This window comes from Oncorhynchus gorbuscha, linkage group LG03 (assembly GCF_021184085.1).
Source record: "Oncorhynchus gorbuscha isolate QuinsamMale2020 ecotype Even-year linkage group LG03, OgorEven_v1.0, whole genome shotgun sequence".
Classification (NCBI taxonomy): Eukaryota; Metazoa; Chordata; class Actinopteri; order Salmoniformes; family Salmonidae; genus Oncorhynchus; species Oncorhynchus gorbuscha.
The window spans coordinates 7386249-7393437 of record NC_060175.1 but is presented as its reverse complement, the minus strand read 5'-3'; positions in this window follow the sequence as shown (position 1 = coordinate 7393437).

The window sequence follows — 7189 nt, the reverse complement described above, 5'->3', positions numbered from 1 at the left end:
TAATGTCTAGTATACCATTGACATGGAGCATTCCGGTAACTATTCACATAATTACATGTCAATACATGTGATTGACAAGCAGCTAAAAAGAAAACTATTGACAGCCTGTGTTCATTCACATCTGCAGTACCTGAATAAAAATAACAGTCAATGTTGGTGTAAGCCCCTGTAAAAAAAAATGCATTCCTTATTCCCTTCCTCAACCAGAAACACTGATCTACAGTAACACGACTGGATTGGTTTAGGGTCATTTCAGGGGAAACCACACATTCACTTATTCTGAATAATGTCCGAATCGGTGACTGTTGGCTACTTCAACAAAGGAAGGTACAAGGCATTCTAGAACAGTTAAGAACTTGGGCTTTAATGACAGTTTGCCCCCGAGGAATGGAGGAGGATATTTCTGTGGTTTGGTTTTGAATATGGATGCCTGCTTCTGCTGCTTCAGGGTGGAGAGACCGATGGAGAGAGGGAGAAAGTTGGGGGAGGGGGTGGAGAGAGGAAGAAAGAAAGACAGATGGGGGGGTGGAGAGACTGATGGAGAGAGGGAGAAAGATGGGGGGAGGGGGCGGGAGAGAGGGAGAAAGATGGGGGGGGAGACTGATGGAGAGAGGGAGAAAGATGGGGGGTGGAGAGACTGATGGAGAGAGGGAGAAAGATGGGGGGGGAGAGACTGATGGAGAGAGGGAGAAAGATGGGGGGGAGAGACTGATGGAGAGAGGGAGAAAGATGGGGGGAGACCGATGGAGAGAGGGAGAAAGATGGGGGAAGAGACTGATGGAGAGAGGGAGAAAGATGGGGGGAGACCGATGGAGAGAGGGAGAAAGATGTGGGGAAGAGACTGATGGAGAGAGGGAGAAAGATGGGGGGGGACCGATGGAGAGAGGGAGAAAGATGGGGGGTGGAGAGACTGATGGAGAGAGGGAGAAAGATGGGGGGGTGGAGAGACCGATGGAGAGAGGGAGAAAGATGGGGGGGTGGAGAGACTGATGGAGAGAGGGAGAAAGACAGATGGGGGGGGGGCTGTGTCGAATAAGTCTGGGTAGATGTTATTAGACCGTAAACAAGCCCCTTACAATCTGATGGGTTTTTATGGGCCAGTCTGTTCACACATACACACCACAGTCTATAGCTGTGATACAGACTGGTATGAAAGTGTGCATTTATAATATGATATGAAGTTTAATTATCTTCCTCTAAATCCTCCAGTAGTTTGTAAAGCCTCTGCAGATGGCCTCCATGTGAAAACGGTTAACTTGTCTGTTCAGTCTGGATCTCTGTGTACCTAGTGGTTAGAGTGTAGAGGTGGCAGGGTAGCCTAGTGGTTAGAGTGTAGAGGCGGCAGGGTAGCCTAGTGGTTAGAGTGTAGAGGCGGCAGGGTAGCCTAGTGGTTAGAGTGTAGAGGCGGCAGGGTAGCCTAGTGGTTAGAGTGTAGAGGCGGCAGGGTAGCCTAGTGGTTAGAGTGTAGAGGTGGCAGGGTAGCCTAGTGGTTAGAGTGTAGAGGTGGCAGGGTAGCCTAGTGGTTAGAGTGTAGAGGTGGCAGGGTAGTCTAGTGGTTAGAGTGTAGAGGTGGCAGGGTAGCCTAGTGGTTAGAGTGTAGAGGTGGCAGGTAGCCTAGTGGTTAGAGTGTAGAGGTGGCAGGTAGCCTAGTGGTTAGAGTGTAGAGGCGGCAGGGTAGCCTAGTGGTTAGAGTGTAGAGGCGGCAGGGTAGCCTGGTGGTTAGAGTGTAGAGGCGGCAGGGTAGTCTGGTGGTTAGAGTGTGGAGGCGGCAGGGTAGCCTAGTTGTTAGAGTGTAGAGGCGGCAGGGTAGTCTAGTGGTTAGAGTGTAGAGGTGGCAGGGTAGCCTAGTGGTTAGAGTGTAGAAGCGTCAGGGTAGCCTAGTGGTGAGTGTTGGACTAGTAACCGGAAGGTTGCAAGTTCAAATCCCTGAGCTGACAAGGTACAAATCTGTCGTTCTGCCCCTGAACAGGCAGTTAACCCACTGTTCCTAGGCCGTCATTAAAAATAAGAATTTGTTCTTAAACTGACTTGCCTGGTTAAATAAAGATAAAATAAAAATTATGAAATTGTGAAATAAAAATGAATGGGCATTTTATCCAACTCTTTGCAGAGATCACAGAAAATCATTATGACATCATCACTGCTCGCTGACTTGCCTAGTTAAATAAAGGTTAAATTAAAAATAAATGATGTTGTCTGTCCTGAAGTGGTTATTTGGTTCACACGGTTGGTGATGCTTTCTGACACCTGATATTAAATCTTTGAAACACTCAGTCTGGTGACTCGGGTCATTCGAGGCTTAGGCAGGTTTCTGAAATGTCTAGTGTGGCAACTATGCGTGTGTACATGGTTGTGTGTATGTAGTTATTTAGTGTCTGTTTGGGTGGGTGTGTGTGTGGTTGTTAATCTGATCACTGGGCTAGTCTATACAGCGGCTGTAACTACTGTCTGAAAAGGTATTTGGTTTAATATCCGCAGTTCCCATCTGTGATCTGAATATTGTGGACGTAGTATAACGTCATAACATGAAGTCCCACCCAGTCTGACATGGCTCTATGGGTTCACCTCCTACCACATGGCTCTATGGGTTCAGCTCCTACCACATGACTCTATGGGTTCACCTCCTACCAGACATGGCTCTATGGGTTCACCTCCTATCACATGGCTCTATGGGTTCACCTCCTACCACATGACTCTATGGGTTCACCTCCTACCACATGGCTCTATGGGTTCACCTCCTACCAGACATGGCTCTATGGGTTCACCTCCTACCACATGACTCTATGGGTTCACCTCCTACCACATGGCTCTATGGGTTCACCTCCTACCACATGGCTCTATGGGTTCACCTCCTACCAGACATGATTGTATTCTCATTTCATAGGTGGCACATTTAAAGTCTAACCTGTTTTATTCCTCACATGAACTAGAGACTATATACCTCTTGTTTACCCCTCTCCCATAGACAGAACATTATGGACTGTAAGCCTACAGGACTAAAATAATCTCCATTGAAAAGGCTTTTTTTAAGGCCCAGGACTAGTCTTAATCTAGGTCCTTGAAACTGGCGCAATAAAGTGGAGTTTATACAGGCATATAAACATGTGTTCACATCTGTTTCCACATTTATCGGGAATGGAATGTCTCATTTAGAATCTTGTTCCATGATTCAGTTTGTGGACCGACATTCTGAGGCCATTTTCTGACCGTTCTGTTTTTTAGCTTGTCATCACAAGGAGCTCAAGTCAAGAATCGATTTCATTCTCTCTCTCTCTCTCTCTCTCTCTATATATATCTATATATATATATATCTATCTATCTATCTATATATATATATATCTATATATATCTCTCTATCTCTCGCGACAAACAAAAGGAAAATAAACAAGGCAAATTAACAATCAAGAAATTAACAATAAACATTACACTCACGTGCTTTAAAATAATATAGACATTTAAACGTTATATTGGCTATGTATGGTGTTGTAACAATGTGCAAAGTATGATAGGAAAGATACACTATATATACAAAGTATGTGAACACCCCTTCAAATTAGTGGATTCAGCTATTTCAGCCACACCTGTTGCTTACAGGTGTATAAAAGTGAGCACACAGCCATGCAATCTCCATAGACAAACGTTGGCAGTAGAATGACCTTACTGAAGAGCTCAGTGACTTTCAACGTGGCACCGTCATAGGATGCCTTTCCAACAAGTCAGTTCATCACATTTTTTGCCCTGCTAAAGCTGCCCGGAGTAAACTGTAAGTGCCTTTATTGTGGAGTGGAAACGTCTGAGGAGCAACACCAGCTCACAGATAGGACCACTGAGTGCTGAAGTGCACCAACTCTTAAAAATAGTCTGTCCTCGGTTGCAACACTCACTACCGAGTTCCAAAACTGCCTCTGGAAGCAACGTCAGCATAATAATGGTTCGTCGGAGCTTCATGAAATGGGTTTCCATGGCGACAGCCGCCACATAAACCTAAGATCACCAACGCTACAGCATACAATGGCATTCTAGATGATTCTGTGCTTCCAAACTTTCCAACAGTTTGGTGAATGTCACACCCTGATCTGTTTCACCTCTTTGTGCTTGTCTCCACCCTCCTCCAGGTATCGCCCATCTTCCTCATATCCCCAGTGTATTTATACCTGTGTTCTCTGTTTGTCTGTTCCCAGTTTGTTTGTTTTTGTTTTTTGTTTGTCAAGCCTACCAACGTTCTCCCCTTGCTCCTGTCTTTTTCTAGTTCCTGATTTCTAGTTTTCCCGGTTTTTGACCATTCTGCCTGCCCTGACCCTGAGCCTGACCTCTGTCTGCCCTGACCCGGAGCCTGACCTCTGTCTGCCCTGACCCGGAGCCTGTCTGCCATTCTGTACCTTATGGACTCTGATCTGGATTACTGATCTCTGCTGCCTTTGACCCTGACATTCGACAATGTCTGCATCTGGGTCTTCTCCTGAAACATGATAATGTATGAGCAGCATGATTATTTAGCAGACTCGGACCATCTCCTTCAAGGAGCCACCATTGCAAGGCACTCAAGGTGCTTTTGTAGTCTTATGGTTCTCAGACCATGACAGCACATATGACCGAGTGTTGAACACATGCTGGAGCAATTCCACAGTTACCATGGCATGAGCTACCATGGCCAGTAGCAACTTATTATCGATAACCCGGTTGTTAGTAGCAACGCCTCCCCGTACACCCCGATTTACCTGGGAACCCCGCTTACCTGTCGGGCGTTTCTCGCTCAGTGTTTCCTCATCATCGAGCTGCAGCCCTCCTCCTTCCCCTCGGATCGCTCTAAGATAGTGTACCTGATCACGCTGAGGTCCGTGAGGGCTCTCGCCTGGGCTAGGGCAGTATGGGAACAACAGTCGGCCGTATGCTTCAGTCTGGAGGAGTTTGTGGCGGAGGTGAAGAAAGTTTTTGATGCTCCATTGTCCGGGAGAGAGGCTGCCCGGAAGTTACTCCAGCTTGTGGCAGACTATGCAGTGGATTTTCGCACGTTGACAGCTGATAGTGCCTGGAACCCGAAGCGCTGTTCGACATGTTCCTGCACGGAGTATTGGAAGAAGTAAAGCACAAGCTTGCAGCCCGGGAACTACCGACGGATCTCGACTCGCTCATCGCCTTAACCATTCGGATTGATGGGTGACTACGTGAGCGAAGGAAGGAGAGTAGGTTCAATTTATCTCACCCGCCCATGGCTTCTACCTCGCCTCCGAGACATCTCGGAAGTCCCCAATGGCGCCATTGCCGAGAGAACCCGTGGCTACCCGAGTTCCCCCGACGATCTCCAAAGTCTGCCAATTCACCTTTTCCCGAGCGGATGCAACTCGGCAGAGCTAGGCTGTCCCTAGCCGAATGGCTATACAGGCTTCACGCAAAGAGTTGCTTGTATTCCGGGACTAGTGGTCATTTCGTGGCCACCTGTCCACTAAAATAACAGGCTCACCGGTAGTAGCGCGTATTCTGGTGGGACATACGGATAACTTTCCTTCTCCCCTTACTCTCTCCCTTTTTCATGCCATCTTGCTGTGTGGGAACCAGTTAATCTCTCTGGGTACTCATCGAGTCTGGGGCCGATGACAGCTTTATGGACGCTACCCTGGCGTCCGAGCTGGGCATCCCCACTGAGCCCCTCTCCATTCCCATGGATGTTAGTGCGCTGGACATGCGCTCTATAGGCCGGGCCACTTCGCTTCCGCCGCAACGTCCCTATGACTGCGGGATCGACCTTCTCCCAGGTACCACTTCGTCCTGGAGAAGACTATTCTCTGTCGGGTCTGGAGACCAAGGCTACTAGCTGCAGGGTTCATCCGTCCTTCTACCTCCCACGCCAGCATAGGGTTCTTCTTTGTGGAGAAGAAGGACAAAACCCTGCGCCCGTGCATCGGCTACTGGGGCCTCAACGACATCACAGTGAAGAACCGCTGGGATCAAACCCATGTCTCACAGTCCTTTTGTTTCCATTTTGAGACTAAATTGAAAATGCAAATAAGCCTACGTTGTCTAATTATCTATTATTATTATTATTACTAATAATGACTTTTATTTTGTAAAGTGGTTTCTTGCATCATACAACACAATACAATGCAATTTACGGTCACCTATTTGGCCCGTGGTTTTACAGGCAATGTAAAACATCATTAATTAGTGTCAAGCCCTTTATAATGTAAACGTATGAACTTAACACCACATATAGGCTATATCATAGAAATCAACAGCTATTTCCAGGTGGTAATGTTATGGGATTTTAAGTCTACCATTGGTTTTGTTGGTAGACCCATCATCGCATGCCCAATAGCCAACCTATTGGCTACTATTCTAAAACTGTAAAGGTAAAGCCTGTGTTCACTTAAAAGACGGAAGTTGCACAATATCTCACAACGATCAATTTTCCGCCTCATAAGACCCTCAAATTCTGCCCAGTGCCTCCAAACATTGAAGGGAACATTGGCCAAAACATTTGTCAGGAGGCTAGGAAGTGCATCTCAGTTTCCTCCTCATTTTTTGTGGGCAGTGAGCACATGGTCTGTCTTCTCTGGAGAGCCAGGTCTGCCTACGGAGGCCATTCTCAATAGCAAGGCTATGCTCACCGAGTCTGTACATAGTCAAAGCTTTCCTTAAGTTTGGGGCCTGTAGTCACAGTGGTCAGTATTCTGCCACTGTGGACTCTCTGTTTAGGGTCAGTCACAGTGGTCAGGTATTCTGCCGCTGTGGACTCTCTGTTTAGGGTCAGTCCCAGTGGTCAGGTATTCTGCCACTGTGTACTCTCTGTTTAGGGTCAGTCACAGTGGTCAGGTATTCTGCCACTGTGGACTCTCTGTTTAGGGTCAGTCACAGTGGTCAGGTATTCTGCCACTGTGTCTCTCTGTTTAGGGTCAGTCCCAGTGGTCAGGTATTCTGCCACTGTGTACTCTCTGTTTAGGGTCAGTCACAGTGGTCAGGTATTCTGCCACTCTCTGTTTAGGGTCAGTCACAGTGGTCAGGTATTCTGCCACTGTGTACTCTCTGTTTAGGGTCAGTCACAGTGGTCAGGTATTCTGCCACTCTCTGTTTAGGGACAGTCACAGTGGTCAGGTATTCTGCCACTGTGTGCTCTCTGTTTAGGGTCAGTCACAGTGGTCAGGTATTCTGCCACTGTGTACTCTCTGTTTAGGGTCAGTCCCAGTGGTCAGGT